This window comes from Aulonocara stuartgranti (assembly GCF_965226115.1).
Source record: "Aulonocara stuartgranti genome assembly, chromosome: 5".
Taxonomy (NCBI): Eukaryota; Metazoa; Chordata; class Actinopteri; order Cichliformes; family Cichlidae; genus Aulonocara; species Aulonocara stuartgranti.
This window is the reverse complement of record NC_138943.1, coordinates 36,807,460-36,829,104: the sequence shown is the minus strand read 5'-3', so window position 1 is coordinate 36,829,104 and position 21,645 is coordinate 36,807,460. Positions and strand designations below refer to the sequence as shown.

Genomic DNA, 21,645 nt, shown 5'->3' with positions numbered 1-21,645 from the left:
TTAAAACTGAACTTCTCTTTCCATGATGTGCCTCAGTGCGCAGGCTCTGCTTGACCAGCAAGACTGACTCCAGCCTGCAGCCCGTTCACCAGGGGTGGCCCAAACAGTGAAGGCAAGATCTCCTTCAGGGGTGGTCCTCTGTGGCAGAGCAGGTTTCTGGTTTAGGATTACTCATGGTTTCAAACATTGCCCTTGCTCTTTGGCTGCAGTTATTATTGTGTTACATTAGCTTATGTGACACATTCTGGCCTACATTCTCACACTGCTGCACAGCTAAACTGCACTTCAAGGCATTTTCTGGAGAGATAAACTTGCACAGATACTTAAAAATGCATCCACAAAGACTCACTCACTCATTAACTCTGTCTCTCGCTCATTCTCTCTCTGTGTATATGTATAAACACTCTACCCTCCCCCCATAACATATCCAGAAAACTGGCTACATTTGCATGGTAAGCAGCTCATAAAGGTCCCGTGCCTGCTTGAGCTGCATCACATTCTGCCTGAAGCACTAAACCTGGAATAAAACATCGGCTGATGCTCAATTCTAAGAGGAATCTCAGGCATTTAACAGAGCCCATCATAGGAGGCTGTCTGAGGAAGTCAACAAGATGGTCTTAAGACCGTTTTCAGTGTCGTCAACAGGATTATGCAAGAACATCAATGTTCGATTTCTTGAAACATGGAAACGTTTTTTTCCTGAGGTGGATCATGAGGTTGGCGATTGAGTGCCTTTCTTCTGTCTGTCAACAGTTATGAAACTGGTGGAAGTTGTGGCTCCTGGGCTAATAAATAACACTAATAAATGTCACTCTCTTTAACATTATTAAAATGGAGCACTGGCCCTGGTGGAAGACTGTTTTTTGGGGTGGCTTTTACTTTTGTCTGCTTGTCTTTAAGCAGAATTGTTTAAAAACTACTTGGCTTAATTTAACTGAATCGACAGTTAAGAGCAACATGTCCAAAAATGAAGAATGCCCAGAGGAACAAAGTCACAGCAGCTGAGAAACAAACCTGAGATGACAAAAATAACCACACAAAAACCGCACAAAACCCAGAATGGAACTGATTCTGATTGTGAACTGAAGTTTCCCCTTTTCCCTTCTAGAAAAGGAAACGGGGGAAACTTTCACAGAGCATCTATTCTGTGACATGTTTGTTTGTTTGCTGAGGTTTATTCGGTTGAGCCCTCCAGTGAATGCAGCTGTGTTAGCGCTTGTTTGTCGTGGTTATCAACCTGCGTCTCACTCTCTGGAGTGGCTGCAAGCTTCAACAGAATCATGATTTTCATCTCGACTTTGTTGGAGAAGCTCTTGAATTTTTATGCCTTTGCAGTCTGATTAAAAGAGCTCCAGCAGGGCTCCTTAAACTTTTTAAAGGCTTCATTCTCACCTCAGTACGTTATGTAACGAGCCTGGCTCCATAAACAACACACACCTATGTTTCATTAAGGCAACATTATGGAAAAGGGGCATTAGCTGCATGGGACCACAAAGAAGCTCTTTGTGTACCGGTGTGTTTTACACACACAGCATTCAGAGAGGAGCAGACAACACAGCAGTCACACTAACATTTACCCTTCACTCTGCCCTTGTCAGTGCTCAGGCAGGCACCGAAAGGAGCCTGTGTGTGTGTGTGTGTGTGTGTGTGTGTGTGTGTGTGTGTGTGTGTGTGTGGGTCTGTCTAGCCTCTCTAGAAGAGTGCACTATGTGTTTTGCAAAATCCCATCTACAGCCTTGCTTCAAGAAGCCTTTAATATTCCTTAGGTATAACGGCTGACTGCTTCTCAGAAAAAGAGCTGCTTTATGAGGAAAAGAGGATTATGGTGCTGGTTTCTAAAGGAAGGAAGACAGAGGTGTGTGTGTGTGTGTGTGTGTGTGTGTGTGTGTACTTGAATAGCATGTCAATGGGAAATGAATCTTTTGTTTTATAGCAGTAGTTTTTTTTCACCATTGTGTCTTCAGTGGCTATGAGTCCGTCCCAGACCTACAGCAATAGTTGTGTTAAGGGTTCAAAGGTTAAAATCAGCCAAGGGTCTAACATGTGACTGCTTAGGGTTAGGAGGATTAGCCATCTGCCACCCCAACCGGTCGTGGCAGATGGCCCCGCCCCTCCCTGAGCCTGGTTCTGCTGGAGGTTTCTTCCTGTTAAAAGGGAGTTTTTCCTTCCCACTGTCGCCAAAGTCCTTGCTCATAGGGGGTCATGCGATTGTTGGGTTTTCTCTGTATGCATTATTGTAGGGTCTACATTACTGTTGCTGTGATTTGGCGCTGTAGGAATAAAATTGAATTGAATGCTCATTGGCCGTACTTTGTGCGACTGCTGACGCCAAAGGTAGACAAAGAGAAAGTGGTGGCTCTACAGGTGTGTTTACATTCAGTGGGAGGTTATTCTTTTTTGCCTTTTGTTTGAATATATTTGAATGCTGCACTTTGCAATTCATTGTGGAGATGGCACACACTGATGATCCCAGCCTGTACTCCATTGTTGTCTTGGAACAGTGCCATCTTATTCACAAGAATTTAGTTTCAACGGTACAGACATGAGCTGGAGTGCTCTACATGTCGCATCTGTGGGCTGTATTCCTGCTAGTTTCCTCCCTTCTTTTGTGACAGTGTATGCTCATGTAAAGGTTGCTGCCCACTAAGTCCTTAATTTTTCACATCAGTCTTTTTTTGGACTCTACTTGAGTAGCTTGTATTATTATACAAGCTATTATATTATAGCTTGTACGTTAGGGGTGTGAGAGAGTTCAGAGACTAAATGTTATCAAAAACTTGAGCGACAATGTTACTGAACATGACCCCCAACAGGTACAGTAGTCTTTGTTGTAATAACAGTGGAGAGAAGACAGAGTTGTGGGTAGACAACAGGCAGGAAAACAAGCCTCGGGTGGATTCAAGCGAGCAACAGCCTGCAGTGACCTTACTTTGTGTGGGACGTCTGCTCAGCCCAGACAACATCAGAGATATACTGGCGCCCAGCATCTAAATGATGAAGGAACCTTTTTTAAAAAAAAAAACAAGCGTGTCCATGCTCACAGGTGTACACACGGGTGATCACACCCACAAACTACACCCTTTTTGGCTCCGACCTCAAAGCACACTGTGTTCTGTTGATCTTACGTGCTGCACAACAATGTTTAATATTTAGTATTTACAGTTATATTCCCATATATCATCATGATGATGTTGTTTATTATGTTGCTCTTTTTCCTTTGCTTGTTTTCTCTTTTTTTCTTTCTCAACAGGTGATCCAGGTGATTGATGTATGTATTTGTTGTCTGTTTTGTTGGTTTTTTGTCCGTTATCACCGTCCCTCTTCCCCGCTGTTTTTCTTTCCCTCTTTCTTTCTCCCTTTTCTTTTCCCCAGGCAAGTCTGTCCTGTGTTCAGCAAGTGAAAATAAAATAAACAATAAAAGCAAAGGTGAATCAAATGGACCAATACGGCAAGGCTGGGATGGCCCATTTGGTAAAGTAAATCCATTGGGCATCTTTCTTCGCCTTTAGACAATAATTCTGATGCAAAAGAGCCAAACGGGACAGGCAAAACAAACAAAAGACAGAATTTGTGTGTGTGAAGGAGAGGGCGACTGGTGAAAAGGTTGACATGCAAGGAGTAAAGATGGTGAAGGTAGATGAATTTAAATACCTGGGCTCACCATCCAAAGCATGGTGCAGGACAGTGCATGAGAGAGGTTCAGAAGAACGTGCAGGCAGGGTGGGTGGAGACGAATGCCAAGGTTGATTTGTAACCAGAGAAAAAGGGAAGGTTTACAAGATGTTAGTGAGACCTGCTATTATGTGTGGTTTGGAGACAAAGCTCAGGATCGCAGCGTGAGGTGGCAGAGTTGAATCTGTTAAGAGTGCAGAGGAAGGATACTGGATATACTGGACGTTGAAGATGGTGCTGCCAGGAAGGAGTCTTGGTGTGACACAGGGATGATCCACTGTGGAGAGCCATAGAGGAAGGAGGAGGATATTTGTTTTAATGAGTGAAGTTAATCAGTGGTTAACCTCCTACTTGGCTCCAGTAAACTGGACTTAATATAAACTTTAGGAGGAGACAAGGTGTCAGCGCGTTTGTGCTGATGTTTGCTATTGTGGTCAATTCTTCCATTCTTCCTTGTACAGCTTATCTAAAATCTCGCATCGGAGCCCATCCTCCCTCCGTCTCTCATAGCAGCCATCTGTCAGTCCGTGGCTTACTGTCTGTATCCCTCTCCCACTACTAATTCTAATAATAGCTTGTTTTTGTGCCATATTGCTACTAGCTATGTTTCTGCTCCATGAGAGCCCAAATATTTGTCTTTCTCATTACTGCATGAAGTTTGAACAACTGACCGACTGCTTTGTTTAGCCAGTCTTCACACACAACAACTTCTGTATCTTTTGATTAGCTGTATTGCTCACACATCTCTGATAGCCAGAGTAATACCTCTCGCTCTGGTTGACTAGCATGTGAATGTTTTGTAGTGACCATTCGACTAAATATGCAGATCGAGGTAGATTATCACACATATTTGCAGTGCTCCAGCACTCTGCTTCTGAATGGTGGTGTGAGCATGTTTAGTGTCTTGTGACATGAAGCAGAGATCTGTTCTTTACTTTAGGCTGGGATAGGCTAATACATTCATGAACCCATTAATAATGTAATCATTTTAACACTGAATTGTCAAGTGATGATGTGGTGCAGCTGTTTGTATCGGCACATAACATGAGACATGAGAACTAAAAGCATCTGGTGATTGGTGTTACTGGACATTGTCATTGTTGCAGCAGCACATTTTTTTATGAGCACGTGACCCTGGATAAATATTCAGTCATCAAAGTTGAGCCGAGTTTCAGAAGCAGACTGTAGATTATCCCAGACTGAAATCGCAGCGCTGTAGAGCGATGGTAAAAATGACCACAGCAGTTTCAACCAAGAATTTAAATAGTTTCAGTGGAGCAGACTCCAATACGACTGCCAAGAACAAATCTTTTACATTTAGCCTTTTATAGTTTAACCTCAGTCTTTGCACATTTACTTGACCCAGCACCGTGTTATAGTCTGTCATGCATTCCTGAAGATTGCACAAATGAGCAATTTAATCCTCTGACTCTCAAATGAGTTATTTTGTGAATGAGTTGCCAGTAGTGCTTGTTCTGGTCTGCAGCAGACTACATGCACATGAACCAGAACCAGGACACAGTGCAAAGTGGAACTGCTGTTGCCCCCTACAGCACAACGTGGTGGAGCCCAGGACAAGATCCTCTCTGGGAAAGGAACTGAGAAATGTTGACAGCTCTCATAGTCACTGAATATGCCAGCGAATAGGCTCTTAGTGGAATCCAAAATAGCACGGGCTACTTGCTTGTTAAAAGTGACTGACCTTTCAAAATAAGAGCAATGAGCAATTAGATTGTTTTGTTTTTTTTTCCATTTCTTTCATTTAGTAAACAAACAAAAAAGCCCCAACAAAGCCAAAATGAGTTACCAATAATATGAGTGTGCTCAGGAGTTTGCATACACTCATCTTTGGCATGAATATCAGGGGCATTTGGGGATTTTAGTCATTTCTTTGAACTGTTCTTTTCTTATTGCCACCTTCTGTTTCTGGGAAACCTGAAAACTTGATTTTGCTGCTGTTATATTGGTTTCATTCTCAGCAGTGTGCTTCTGGTGTTCTGTACTGCAAGGCCAAATGGCATTAACAAGCTGAAGGGCTGCGTGTATCTGTTCCATCTCCCGTGAATGAAGGAAGAAATGTTGAGCAGGGGGTGTCTGTCACTCGTGCAGCATCAAACAATTGGGCGAGCAGTATAATTCAGGCTGGAACAGAGCGCTTTTTTTTTTTTCCTGTCAAATTTGTTTATTTGTTATGAACCAGAGAAATTCAGCCAAAATGGCCGAATGTTGTTGTTGTTAACTGCTGCAACAAAAGAATAATGTAATATCTAATTTTACCTTAAATATTCCAACTCAGAAACGTATGTGTCCAGGAGCTGCTGCTTTGTCAGTCCTGTTCAGGAAGTTGCCATTCAGGTGTTCACCCACTCTTAGTGTTGTGTTTTCCAGCTGCATATAGGCCAGTTACTGTGGTGCATGGAACCAGTGGGGGTGTGTGGGGGTAACGATAGCTTGTCCTTCCTACTTTTGCTCTCCGTCAGAGGATTTTCTGCATTCTTTCTGATAATGTGTGCATAGTTTTCCTCACCATAATCAGCATGTGAAAACACAGGCTATAATTTGCCTGTGAAGACATTGCCTCATTAAAAAAACAGTGCACGAGTGTCCACACATGCACGCTTTTCTTCTAACTTCCCAGCATATCAGCGCTACACAATGACTGAGTGTGGTTAAAGCTAATATTAAAGTCCAGTGGAGGAGAGACGCACAGGCTGTAGCTTCTCGTGGTTTCTAAAAGTCACACAGTAAACTCATAATTATCTTTCTCTGTCCTCATGTTTCCTCAATGGTTGTCGAGATCGGTTTATTTATGAAAACCTTTTCACAGCAGTCGTTTGAAAAGTTTAAGTACATCCTTACTATTTCATTCCAAATTAAGAGGAAAGTAGCATCTAGATAATGCTAGAAAAGGCCAAACAAGTATGTCTTGTTTGGAAGGGTTGCCAAGACAAAGTCTCTTCTCTCTAAATAAAACATGGAAACAAATCACAGGACTTCTGGAACTCTGTCCTTTGAACAGATGAGACCAAAGTAGACCTCTTTAGCCATAATGCATAGTGCCATACCTGCGGGGGAAGCAGACACAGCCTGTCAGCACAAACATCTCAGCAGAGGGCTGATGATTTGGGTTTATTTTGCAGGCACGGGACCCTGGGCACCTTGCAATCATTGTGATGTCCTCTGTATACCAATGCATTTTACAGGGAAATATGAGGCTATCTTCTGGCTAAAACTTGGCTGAAGTTGGGCCATGCACTGTGACAATGATCCCAACTAATCTACAGCAGTGGCCCTGTCCAGACCTAAATTTGATTTGAAATGCTGATGTTATTGCTGCGCATAAACAAATGTTTGCAAACCTCAATGAACTGAACATTAAAAGGATAGAAAGAAGTGTGGGCCAAAATCACAACACAACAATGTTGGAGACTGACAGTCATGTTAATGATTATGATTTTAAGTTACTGCTGCAGAAGGTGGCTCCACAAACTACTGAATCGAGTGCTCTGATGGGGGGGAGAATATGACTGTATTCAGACTGGAAATAAATTTACAATCTGAAAATGAAAAGAAAAAATGTTTTGTTTTTTTTTCCTTTGGATGTTGTATTGCATCAAAGTGTTCTTAGTATTGGGGTCCTCTAGTGAGAACCTCTTATAACATGTTGTATTGTAGGCTCTGAATCTGTGGGTATGCATTGACCTGCCCGAGTCAAATGTGACCATGAGGCTCTCTGTAGACCTCTGCGAACACTGCAATAAAACAACTCTGCATGTGTCCTTCCGGTGGACTCGAAGCACACTTGAGTAGTAGGAAAGAGTGTAACAGGAAAATGACTTGTATCATACAGCTGCAGACACCTGGACAAGTATAAAAAGTGATTAAAATACGATTTATATAATCCACTTCTGCTATTAGAAAATAGTGAAGGGCAGCAAAGCTATCTCCAACTGGCCCCAGGCCTCTAAAAACACACAGCTTGTTGGCACAATTTGACTGATGGCTCAGAAACCCACTAGGCCCAACAAAGTCTGCAGACACACAATTGTGTGTATAACTATCCCACAGTGTCCTGTGAGCAGGGCCAGAGCTGCTGGGATGGAACAACCTTTATTCACTGAAGGGGTTTCTCTCTGAATAGGTGCTGCCCTGCCCACTGTGGCTCCTGGTGGTAGGGCTGCTCAATTAATCGAATTAATCACGATTACGATCTGGGCTTTCAACGATCATTAAAAATGACTGAGCCGATTATTAGCCCCTCCCTCATTTATCCGCGACACCTTAAAGGCCGGTCTGTGAAAATATTGTCGGGCATAAACCGTCCGTGGCGCAAAAAAGGTTGGAGACCGCTGATTAAGAGGACCCGAGGGAAGCTCGGAAAACTAAGCAGAAGTTATTTGGAGAGGAGAGAGTGACTGCTGTTGGCTGAAAAGAGAGGTAAAAAAACTTCAGTGGTGTTGCACACTATTTTATATTATTTTTTAAAGTCATTGTTAACCCTTTAATGCCGGTCAGAGCAGCATGCTCCGTTTTGTGTAACTATTTTTAAATCCCTGAAGAACCCTGAGCCGTGTAAGCTAGCGCAATAAACCGGAGGAGTTGTACTTACATCTGATGCCATCAGCTTGTCCTCGGTCACGGTTTCCTTCCATAAAAAGCGCTTGCAGGAACAAAAACATAATATTCCAGAAACAGGCTTTGCCGATCCGATCAGCTGTTCGTAACACTTCCCACAGTGAAACAGACGTCAGCGCGAACTGTCACATGTCCGCCATTTCCTGCCCGAAACCGGAAGTGACGTCATTTTCGCGGAAATTGTAGTTTTTTTTTTTTTTTACTTGTAGGCCTTAAAAACCTATACTGGTCATGTTTGACTTTTCTGAATAGTTTCTGGGATGCTTAGAACTCGAATTGCACTGCTGGAAATAGTTTATTTTGATGCACCTGCTGTTTTCTTTGCAAATTTGCATCATAGGATTGTTTTTTTTCGTTTTTCCTGCAGTATATAAAAATTGGTGTATCTCCAAAATAAAACTGAAGACACTCAAAATAAATTTCCTGTTGTTGTAAACTATTTTTTGCAACTTTTTTGTATTTAAAGTTTTGAGGGATAAGCCTCTTAAATTTCTCCAAGTAGAAATATATGTAAAAAAAACAAAAACGATTTTCAATTTTTTTTTTTGTAGTTTATTGCACTTTTTTGCAATCAATGTAGTTACTATGGACTTAATGCATACATATTATTAAAATATGGGCTATAACAGTTGCATAGCAACTTGAAATGCTCCCACAAATGGCACTACAACATGTAAAAATATAATATAAGCTCTGGCGGACTTGGTTCTATAGTAGGTCTTAAAGGGTTAAATAAATATCGTCAAATAATCGAGATCTCAATTTCAGTGAAAATAATCGTGATTATCATTTTTGCCATAATCGAGCAGCCCTACCTGGTGGAACAGAAGTAACAATATGAATGATTTTTATTTATTTTTTTATTATATAGTTCTGGGCCTTGACCCAGAATTTTACTGTTGGCTCTATGTGATAAACACTGAATGTGTCCTGATCTCTCTTCTGTTCTTCTCTCCTCTCTGTTTCTTATTCGTGTCCATCAGCTACAGTTGTGGTCAAAAGTTTACATACACTTGTAAAGAATATAACATAATGGATCTACCGAGTGTCCCGTTATTTCTAAAACTCTGATTTTTCTCTGATAGAGTGATTGGAACAGATACTTCTTTGTCACAAAAAACATTCATGAAGTTTGGTTCTTTTATGACTTTATTATGGGTTAACAGAAAAAAGTGATCACATCTGCTGGGTCAAAAATATACATACAGCAACATGAATTAGCAATTTTGGTGACTTAGAAAGTTGTCAGTGAACTGAGCTTCATAGCATGGCCTCTTAACTTCTTGTGAGTGATTATGAGTGACTACAGCTGGTGACTTCTCTTAGACAGGTTAAATAGGGCTCATTGGATACAAACGCCCACAAATGCTACAATGGGAAAGTCAAAGGAGCTCAGCATGGATCTGAAAAAGCGAATTATTGACTTGAACAAGTCAGGAAAGTCACTTGGGGCCATTTCAAAGCAGCTGCATGTCCCAAGAGCAACAGTGCAAACAATTGTTTGTAAGTATAAAGTGCATGGTACTGTTTCATCACTGCCAAGATCAGGAAGAGAATGCAAGCTATCACCTGCTGCTGAGAGAAAATTGGTCAGGAGGGTGAAGAGTCAACCAAGAATCACCAAAAGGCAGATCTGCCAAGAATTAGAAGCTGCTGGAACACAGGTGTTATTGTCCACAGTTAAACGTGTTTTGCATCTCCATGGACTGAGAGGCTGCCGTGCAAGAAGGAAGCCCTTGCTCCAAAAGCGGCACCTTAAGGCTCGACTGAAGTTTGCTGCTGATCACATGGACAAAGATAAGACCTTCTGGAGGAAAGTTCTGTGGTCAGACTAAACAAAAATCGAGCTTTTTGGCCACAATGCCCAGCGATATGTTTGGAGGAGAAAAGGTGAGGCCTTTGACCCCAAGAACACCATGCCTACAATCAAGCATGGTGGTGGGAGTATTATGCTGTGGGGCTGTTTTGCTGCCAATGGAACTGGTGATTTACAGAGAGTAAATGGGACAATGAAGAAGGAGGATTACCTTCACATTCTTCAACATAACCTAAAATCATCAGCATGAAGGTTGGGTCTTGGGCGCAGTTGGGTGTTCCAACAGGACAATGACCCCAAACACACATCAAAAGTGGTAAAGGAATGGCTAAATCAGGCTAGAATAAGGGTTTTAGAATGGCCTTCCCAAAGTCCTGACTTAAACCCCATTGAAAATGTGGACAATGCTGAAGAAACAAGTCCATGTCAGAAAGCCATCAAATTTAACTGAACTGCACCAATTCTGTCAAGAGGAGTGGTCAAAGATTCAACCAGAAGCTTGTGGATGGCTACCAAAAGCGCCTAATTGAAGTCAAAATGGCTAAGGGACATGTAACCAAATATTAGCACTGCTGTATGTATATTTTTGACCCAGCAGATGTGATCACTTTTTTCTGTTAACCCATAATAAAGTCATTAAAGAACCAAATTTCATGAATGTTTTTTGTGACAAAGAAGTATCTGTTCCAATCACCCTATCAGAGAAAAATCAGTTTTAGAAATAACGGGACACTCGGTAGATCCATTATATTATATTCTTTACAAGTGTATGTAAACTTTTGACCACAACTGTATATAACGCTCCTCAGAGGCTGACTTATGAATCGATGGCTCTGCTTCTGTCTAATCACAGTCTGACCTGGTCTGTGTGTCTTAACTCAGACTCCAGAGGAGTTAAACACAGCGTTCAAAACTCAGGGTCAGTGTGTTTCCATGGCAATAATGGCGTGATGTTGCGTCTCTGCCCTCGTGGGGTGGAGTCTCCCACTGGAAAGCTGCCATCCACCGTGTAAACACACACCGTCCACTTTATGCTTTACCTAACCCACTGTGATGCAGAGAACGAACACACACACACACACACAGTGCTGGTAAACAGTTCAGAAAGCTACTTGAATATATTAACAGTAATGTCATGCAAAGGCAAGACAACGGTTTGTCCTTTAATCACAGGCCTCAATGGTCCTTCGATTGGATATATCCGTTGTGATGCCGCCTCCTCAGTGAGTCTTCAGGCTGTATGTTGACCTTTCTGGACTGCAGTTTGGTAGTTCTTCTGTTCTGCAGCCTCAGTGAGTTCAGTGGCACATGAACTGGTTCTGGTTGGTTTGGCCTTCTGCTAGCAGTTTGCTGACTAGTATCAACAAAACTTTCAAAGTAAGATTAAGAGGATTATTTGTAGTAAACTGATGAAAAATTATGCTGTTCTTTCAGACAGTAAATAAATAAAACTTTTTTAAAATGAGCTAAAATAAATGTGGGGGAAAATTGGGAATTGTACAAAGAACAGTTGATCTCATCTCTAACATATTGGCAAAATTACTGCTTGGTTCATGAAATGTGTGCAGTTGCCAATATTGTTCTTAACACTGTTCAATTTTCTTTGAATAAGAATAATTCTAAATACTGCCATGCCCCAGTTTCTGTGAACAAGGAAACATTTTTACCTCAAGGTGAAGTGGTGACGATATTGTAAGAGAGACTCCTGCACAGCCGGACTGAAGTCAATGATGTCACAAAATTACTTTTCCAAAGTTTTTTCACCAGTGTGAATAAACTTTGGAAGAGTTTAAGGCTACTAATGCGTTTTCATTTGAAAACACATCGTTTTCTCTCCATTTTGGCCTCCCGTCCACACTGAGACGGCGTTTTCGCTCTAGAAAACGCATACATTTGAAAACGGTGCTTTGGCATTGCAGTGTGGACAGCGAAAACAGACTTTTTGAAAACAATGACACATTTTAGTCATATGATGCAGTCATGTGACCAATTAAACTAAGACAGCGGAGGGCATTATACAGCAGTTGTTTTGTTTGCTCTCAATTTTGACAGCCCTAAAAAAGATTAATATCAGTCTGTACGTGCTCCTTTTCTTCAAATACTTTCATTCTCACTCGCTTTTGCTACTTTGTACTTTTGTGTTACTCGCAGCAACAACTCCACCTCATTGTTAGTCCATTTAAAAACTTTGCTTTTCCTCGACATTTTGCTGCGACGTTTCAAAGAACCAGACACTAAATAAACAGCAAGGAGGCAGGTCTTGTGTTTCACGCATGTGCAGTACTGGAACGTGAGCGTTTTCGACCGTTTTAATGTGGACGCACAACTCTGTGAAAACAACTGAAAATGCTGGTGTAGACGAAAACGCCACTTTCAAATCTATCCGGGTTAGTGTGGGCGTAGTCTAAAAAGATAAAGGTGATGCTCAGGCTAAAATACCAGAGGTGCTGAATATCGCTTTTAGTTGGTATTTTATGTTTGTAAATTAATTTCATATCTTTATGCATTGATTTGTAATTCTCAGCATTTGTTTTTTTGCGTGGGGGTTGCTTTGTTTTTGGAGGGGGGGACCAGTATAAAGAAAACACTGAATCAAACTTGTGAATGAAATTTTTGTCTGCACAGATTTTTTTTTTTTCTTTTTTATATATACAAATACTTGTGTGTATTCACCGTTTGTGCATGAGCCTCGGTGTGAGGATGGACACAAACAGATGGAACATGCATCAAGGTTGTATTCACAGTGCATTTTCTTCTCTGTGGCAGATCATACCTCATCCTCTGAACTTTTTATGTGTCTCTAGGTTTTAGTTTATTGTAGATGATAACACTCCCACCTCGCCAACACTAAGAACTGAGTGGAAGGCATAAGATATGACTTACCCTGAAACATAATAGCTTGGATTTCATTCAGAAGTCGTGGCCTTGCAGCGCCGTAGATACTCTGTGGTGTGTCTACTGTCAGCTGCACCTGTTTGCTGCATCTGATCCAGATACGATCCAGATAAACCGACCCTCTTTTATAGCTTCCTGTCTGGCAGCTGTTGCTGTTTGTTTATGATAGCCCTCATGGCTCGCTACTTGCTCTCATTTAACATTTAATTCCACCACAGTCGGGCACTTCGTCACACAGCTTAAAGTCATGCCATGCTTTTCTAGTCCCTCAGGACCCCAAAGCGCTTTACACAACCACACACTGGTGATGGCAGCTACATTGTAGCCACAGCCACCCTGGGGCGCACTGACAGAGGCGAGGCTGCCGGACACTGGCGCCACCGGGCCCTCTGACCACCACCAGTAGGCAGTGTCTTGCCCAAGGACACAACGACCGAGACTGTCCAAGCCGGGGCTCGAACCGGCAACCTTCCGATTACTTCTGGAAAGACCTTTTTCTTTTAATGATGAGAAACAGTCAATATAACTGCAGTAAGGAGAGTAAGGGCGATCATGGCTCAAGAGTTGGGTGTTCGTCTTGTAATCGGAAGGTTGCCGGTTCGAACCCCAGCTCAGACAGTCTTGGTCGTTGTGTCCTTGGGCAAGACACTTCACCTACCGCCTACTGGTGATGGCCAGAGGGGCCAATGGCGCGATATGGCAGCCTCACTTCTGTCAGTCTGCCCCCCAGGGACTGACACTGTAGCTGCCTCCACCAGTGTGTGAATGTGAGAGTGAATGAATAGTGATATTAAAGCGCTTTGACGGGTCCCGAAAAGCGCTATAAAAATGCAATCCATTATTATTATTATTATTATTATTATTATTATTATTATTATTATTATTAGTTTTAAAACTAGGTTTTTGTTATTGAACTTTCACATTATTTTGTTGTCTGTTAACTTGAAGGATGCTAATAGGGCTGGGTATCGTCACTGATTTCTAGAATCGATTCAATTCCGATTCACAAGGTCCCGAATCAATTCGATCCACGATTCGATTTAATTCGATTCGATTTAAATCTGGGAAATTTTGACAGTCAGAAATATTATAATTCAGATCAGTACATTTACATATTTTTGTATCAATAAAAAGGAAGCTGACAGACGCAAGACTTTATCACAGGTGTGAGCGTCACAGCAGATGCCTTTGTGTCAAAGTAGCTGAAGATAAAACACAGAAAAACATGAAGGTGATTTTCCTGGCCTGGGATTTTATAAAAATATTCTACAGTACATCAAAAACGAAAGAAAACCATTAATCAACACATGAACATTACCTCTGAAGTTACAGCGGTTTTATTAGAGACACGGTTAAGCGTTTTGCATTTTGAATAATTTTAAAAAGTTTAAATTTGTTCAGTATTGAACAGCAGAAATTAGGTTTTCTTTTCGGAAAATGTAAAAGGGAAAAAAACAGCGGCTGACAGCGCTGTAAACAATAGTAGACTGGTGCGTAACAAGCAAGCCAATAATGAAGAAAGGGAAACTGTTCTTGAAGTACAGAGAGAGAGAGAGCTGCGCATCGCGGTGGAAGCAAAACAGTAAAAGTCAGAGTGAATTCATGACGATGTTTATGTGAAGCGTTTGGATCTTCTTTTGCTGCTGGTTCGGTCAATATTGTTTGGAGAGAGAGATCAAACTAACAGTTTTAGAATCGGCTCATTAAGGGCGTGAACACAAAGCGCGATTCAAAGAATCAGCGCGCTGTCGGCTTTCACCCCGACCGTGAGAAAGGCGACATCTAACTGATTCTGATACGCGGGTCGCGCTGTGTGTTTAAGTCTATGTGCAGAATCCGTGTTCCTGCTCTCATTTACTGTCTTAGCTGTTTGGTGGTTCTTGAAATTTTGTGAGATGTCACCAGAGATTCTGGCATTTCGGGCAAAATAAATTTATATTAAAAAAATCGATTCAGGATTTTAATGAATCGATTTTACGTTATCCAAGCCAGAATCTATTTTAATCGATGAATCGATTATAAAAACCCACCCCTAGATGCTAACCAACAGAAGGCAGAGCCTAAAAGATATTTAGATCTTTAAGTTGTAGTTTTTGGAAGAAGATGTACTTAATGGATGGTGAGCCCAAGATAGCGTACGCATCTTTAAATCTGCCAAACTGAAAAAGCTGAGAACAAGCGTTTTGTGTCTGACATACAGAGAGGCTGATTTATCGTGAGGAAACAGGAACACATGTCCATGTGCTTGGTCAAAGTCATCGAGGGCCACCCAAACACAGAGGTGATCCTTAAGACCCGATCCTTTCCTGTGCCAGGCTCATCCTCTGTCACCCTAAAGTGATTTCCTCAGGGTTATAAAGTTTAACAGCCATGGGAACTTCCTGTACGGAGGCAGTGAGACGTGACTGCCCTTGTCTGACAACTGAAACGTGTCCAGGAAAGCTCACCGTTATGGCACTGAGGAACTTCATCCCTTAAATAGTCCTGACCCAGAAACCTATGAACTTTTATGTCTTCATTTCTGGAAAGATGTTTCCTTCCGGAAGAAAGCACGGGCCAACGATTTCCCTCCTCCTCATTTCCCTTTTCATTCCTGCTCCCCATGAAGTTAATCACCAGTTAAAATACGTTCTTTAAGATGGGTGGCAATTATTGAGGGTTTCTCTATAAATAACTATTTGGAAATCCATTATGTCAAATAGAAGTTAAGGAAAGACTGTTTTTGGCTTTAGGTAAACATATTGTTCTGTGACTGTAGGCATGTTGTTGGCACCTCACCTCAGGTAATCCATTGGAGCATGTGATCTAATTAGACTTTGGAGCAAATTTCTGCATAAATTTGCATATTAATGGAGGGTTTTAAGAAAAAATGCTCCTTCTCTTGGATATTTGAGCTTTGCTTTGTGTGTCATTATTACTAAGAATGCAGAACATGAAGCTGGTTCATCGAATAGCTACATTTCTTATTTGCATTGTTGTCTCAATATACAATCAACAAAACACATCCAAGGAAAAAGTAGAGTAGAGGTAAAGTAAAGACTACTACGAGTAACGAGTTTATTTCCCAATCCTTCCTGAAGGAAACACAAAGATTTGGCAGCTGCAGAAACTTCAGGGTCCATTTCTTGTAAATTCAAATGTAAACTTAATACGCTGCCACTTTGATCGGTCCAGCTCATACTCCAATGGGATATGGTATATACTCTGTCTATTGGAAACAAAAGAAGACTGCAGAGGCGAGCAGCAGCTTCTCAGATTTGATTATTGATTAACCATTTGAAGTTCCAAGTCGATGTATTTCTTGTGTTTGTATAAATCCTAGTTTTCTTCCACTTTATTATGCAAAACAGGCGATTCTGTGCCGGTTTTCACATCAAACTCTTCCATGATTGCATTTTCTGAAAATGAGGAATGATGTCCAACAGCTGCACTCACTGTAAAGTGAATGTTAGCTTTAATAATCATACTGTTTGCAATGCTGGACAAAGGTTTAAAACAAACATAAATAAATATATATGTATGTATCCATCCATCCTCTTCCACTTACGTAATTCAGGGTTGCGAGGGGGCTGGCGCCTGTCCCAGCTGCCGTAGGGGAAGAGGTGGGGTACAGCCTGGACAGGTCACCAGCCTGTCACAGGGTTTGTCCACACTCATGGACAAATTAAAATCACCAATCAATGTAACCCCGCTAACTACATGTCTTTGGGTCATGGGAGGAAGCATAGAGATCCCACACAGACGCACGGAGAACATGCAAACTCCCCGGATGGTGGATTAGAACACTGGACCTTCTTGCTGTGAGGCGTAGGTGTATTAATGTTGTTTATACCACTCGTGTAGCAAAGCAGTAACACTGGTGACCTAGTGAAACAAAGAAGAGGAGGATGTTGGACAGCCAACGTGTGTCAGCTCTCACAGACTTCAAACCAGGGGTGTCAAACATAAGGCTAGGGGCCAGAATCGGCACGGCAAACACTCCAATCTGGCCCAGCGGGCTGCTTTTAGACAATGGCATAAATTGGGACTTTAAAATGTGTGAAAATGCAGTTTAACAAAAAATGTTGTTTTTTTTTTAAAAAGAAAAGAAAACAAAGAACTGCTGTGGCGTTTCACACTTCAACAAGTAAATGAAATGATTTAATTGAGAAATGGTTTACAGCCGGTAACTGGTCGCACAAGAGACATTTTCTATGGATTAACCCAAAAGTTGTGTTGTGTAATGTGAGATGCAGTGTAAATGTGTAATCAAGCTTTACAGTCAGTCCCGCCCACTTAAGATCAAAGTGGCCTTTATGTGGTCACGATGTAAATGAGTTTGTTACTTTAAAGCATCCTTTGTAAATGCTGTTTGTTGGTGTAGAGATTTTTGGAGTGAGTGTTTGTTTTGTTTAAAGCGTAGTAGGAAGAAGTTCTCATTATAGGCATGTGTTTGTGCTCCTGCTTGGTTGTTTATTCTCTAAATCATGTCACTAATTAGAAACTTGCTTTATTTCCCTCCCCCTTGTTCTGTGAATGAATGGGTCATTATGGATGGTCGCTGTAATTTTTTTTTTTTTTTTTTTTGAACTTTTAATTGCAGAGCAGGAAAACAGCAGTCACCAGCATATACATACACAGGACAAAGATGCATCTACATGTATAGCAGGACGTGGGAGGCAGAAAGAGAAAGCCAACAGCAATATTAATAAACAATGAAAAAGGTTAACAATCGTCCCTTTGTTGCCAGGCTAAATCCCGTAAGCCCGATTTCAACCTCTGAGCAGAAGGAGTGTTCAGGTGGGCCAAAAAAGGGTCCCATATGCGATAGAAAAGGAAAGGTTTGTCCTTAAGTGCTGTAGAGAAGGCTTCCATTGGCATGATACATATCACAGACTGTAGCCACTGGTTGACAGATGGGGCGGATGGTCGCTGTAATTAATCAGAATCAGAATCAGAATGGGTTTATTGCCAGATGTTGAGGTTTACAACATTAGGAAATTGCTGCGGTGCTTCAGTGCAGACAATAAGAATTAAAGTGCTATGTAGAAAGAAGATATGTGCATGAGATATACATGAGATATATACATGAGAATAAGAATTATGAGTGCTACGTAGAAAGATATATACATGAGTGCAGGTGGTGATCAGTGCCAAACATGAAATGATGCAGTGACACAGCGTAGGGTCATGTGTTGGTGGCGGGGACAGTCATGTGGTCACCTCATCCTCTAGCTTCACTCCCCTCTTGCCCCCTCTCATTCTTTCTCTGGCTTATTATCATTAGTCACATTCCATCAGTTCTCAGTGAGCACTGAGGCTTGTCTGCACTCGTTTCTGGTCTTTTTTTCTCTCGTTGTATCCCCTTCCTCTTTTCCTCACCCCCTTCCTCGCAATTTTACGATTGTCCTTCTGTAGCCCTGGGCCAGCTTTTTCACTTCAGATATACTCTGTGCCCTGCTCTGCTGTTGCTCTCATCCGTCTCCTTCAGAATAACTGAGTATAACAGGATAACTGAGTTGAGAATGAATGAAAAGATGGACTCGGTGAAGCAGATGATGGCTCAGTTTAATGCTCTGTGGTGCTGTGGAGTCTGGCAGGCGTGGTTTGTGCTACAGGGAATCTGTCCTGCTGGTCCCATTCATCTGCTTCAGCACCCACTACTATCATGACCTTAACAATATATTAGTACATTTACCTTACTATTTATTTTTTTTGCACATTTACACTAAATCTGTCCCTTTTGCTTGCGCTGTCTTTGGACGCTCATCATATTCAGTGTAGTCATGGTCTCTTAGCTCTGTGGGAAGCTGCTTGTTTGGAGCCATTTGTGGTTTATGGATCCCCACTGACACTGCAATCATTCAACACTACTACACTCCAGAACAGTCTACTCAGACAATTTGCATATGAACCAAACTATTATAGTGAACTGAAATAAAACCTAAAAACTAAGCGTGGAAGAAGTTTTTTAGTAAACTAAAATATAATAAAAGCATAACATACAGGAAATGGCTTCAGTTCTACTGTTTGGGGAAATCTGTCATAAAAGCCATAATTGGGCTCATCTCCACAAAGTCTGCTTTGGTACTTGTGTGTTTTATGTTGGGGTTTCTTTTGTTTTTGTTAATAGTTTTGTACAGTAGACAGGAAGTACTGGGACGACTTGTTGGTGAACTTTCTGAATGGTGAATGGACTGGTTCTTAAGTTGCACTTTTCTGATCTACCTGAGCACTCAAAGCACTTTTAATTAGACACTAGTGAGATAGCCATTGACCTACTGGTCTTAGTTCCAGTGTAGTGAGCCTTTAATGATGGGGTCATTGTATTAGTGTATATTCTGGGTGTAAAGCTTAAAGTGTCTTTTTCTAGCTTTATTGTATTTCCAAATGTCTTTGGGTGCCTGCATCTTTCATAACTGCTGGAAAAGTGCATAATTTATTGCTACTGAGTGAGGAGACTAGAACAAGACTGGAGTCCATTACATAAAAGAACATTTAGATAAAAGCAATTACAGGCACATATTTCTTCGCTCTTACATCTGGCGGATGCCCAAGGCGTGCTGAAGTTAGAAGGCTTCCACTCCGAGTCCAAATGTAGGGGAATTGAATCAGGAGTCCATTTTCTAGTTCTCAGGTGTCTGAAACTTTGAAGTTGAGTCTGATTGGATTATTTGATGCAGGAATGGGAAACCTTTTCTACATTTCTGTAAGTGTCACAGTGGTCCAGTTTAGTGTGCTTTTGGCTTTTTGTTTTGCAGCTTTGTGAAAATAGTAGATCGCTAACTGGGGCCTGCAAAGTCGAAGGGTTAGAGAACACATCCCTTAATTCTAGCGCTGTTACAGTAATGTTAGTTTAACTTGGTAATCCTGGAAAAAGAAAGCCACTCTATATTTTTTGGAAAAATTCTTTTATAAATGAATGTGCCAGTCATTTCTGCCTCTGCTCTGTTAGGCTCGTAACTGCTTCCCAAGTATAATCCTCACAGGGAACTTTTCCACCAGGGAGCTGCAGCTTTATAAATAAGATATAAACACTAGCTTCCCCCACCCTCAGGGGTCAAAGGAGCCTGTGTTTAGGTTTATATGTGATCATTCCCAGCTCAGTCACCAAATGAATCTGCGTGCTTGACCTCATTGGCTGTGCAGGAAGATGCATGTTGTTGGATGGAAAAATCAGAAACATTTGGATGAGAATTGACATTTGGTAACATGTGTATATAATGTGTGATATAAAGTATCCATTATGATGATGATGATGATGATGATAATAATTTAGTATTAGTATTTATTTATTTATTGTCATTGTCAAGAACAATGAAATTGCGTTTGGGGCTTCCATACAACCCCAAAAAAAGAAGAAAATAATAAATACCCCTTAAAACCCAAGTGTACATATTTAACCCAGTGTGACTCCAATGCAATAAGACAATCCTTAGCAATAATGTTCGTAGAAATTCAGACAAAGACCTGAGAAACATGACAAAATACAACAATGCAACCCATTCAATATTATTGTACTGTGAGATATGATATCAGATATGATAGTTATCTATTTAAGAAAGAGGGGGGGGGGGCAGGAGGGGGAAGAGAATAAAGATATGATGCACCAATGCAGACCAGTTCATTGCTATTAAGAAGTTGGATATGGTTATTGTCCGTGAGAGGGGGGCAGAGAGTTCAGGAGCCTCACAGCCTGTGGATACAGGCTGTTGGCCAGTCTGGATGTTCTGGCCTGTATAGACCTGTACCTTCTCCTGTATGCTATTATTGTTATTATTATTATTAGTATTAGTATTAATAATAATAATAACAACAGCAATGATAATGATGATACTGTCCTTGGCCTCTTACCAGACCTTTACCCTCATTCCCATATATAGGAGATTTCCACCAACAAAGCAAGCTTTCTAATGCTCTTAATCTGGCAGGGGAAAAGGTGTGTGTGTGTGTGTGTGTGTGTGTGTGTGTGTGTGTGTGTGTGTGTGTATATACACGTACACTGGTTGAAGTTCAGCCTCTTCAGTGGCATGAATAGCGTCTTTTTCCCAATCTCCCTTTTGGATAAGCCTGAACTCGTAAGAGATAAATCTGTGCCAGCAGTGGAGTGCGGGCAGGCTGTGGAGGAGGAGAGGTAATGAGCAGCCATATACTGTATGAAGAAGAAAGTCGAGCTTTCAATGTCATTTAACAATTATAACTGAGTAAACGCTGTAGACTTGAGGTAGAAATGAGGGTTTGTGGTGTATAAACAGTCCATGCAGTCCTGTTTTACCTCCTACCAACTTGTTTTTCTGGCAGAGACTTGGAAGGTTTTGTACCTTGTATCCTAGCAATAAGAGAGGATTGAGTACTGGGAAAGTGTGTGACACTGAGAACCACTCTTGGACTGGCATCACTTGACTTGGCCCCTACTGCAAGGTTTTTATGTAGTTTTTTCTGATTTTGGTTTTATTTTAAACACACAAAAACGGATGTAGTCTGTCAGATACGGGTCTGACTGGAATTTCAATGAAAATGAGCTTCCCACAGCATTCTTTGGACTGTGGTGGTACTCAAAAATACTAGGTGCTGGAGCCCTAGAGGCAAACACACATGCTTCATTGGCCTGCATTAATATCCTTTTAGATGTGTCGTCGCTCCGCTTG

The 21,645-nt window shown here is 41.3% G+C and overlaps 2 protein-coding genes across 2 annotated transcripts in view; one reads left to right on the top strand and one right to left on the bottom strand.

Moving 5' to 3' along the window:
- LOC309706775 (transcriptional repressor scratch 1-like) overlaps positions 1–21,645 on the bottom strand; it is a 409,990-nt gene that overhangs the window by 85,698 nt on the left and 302,647 nt on the right. The window lies entirely within an intron of this gene.
- The window catches only part of plxnb1b (plexin b1b), a 98,627-nt gene that overhangs the window by 37,369 nt on the left and 39,613 nt on the right, over positions 1–21,645 (top strand). The gene's annotated exons all lie outside the window — the stretch shown is intronic.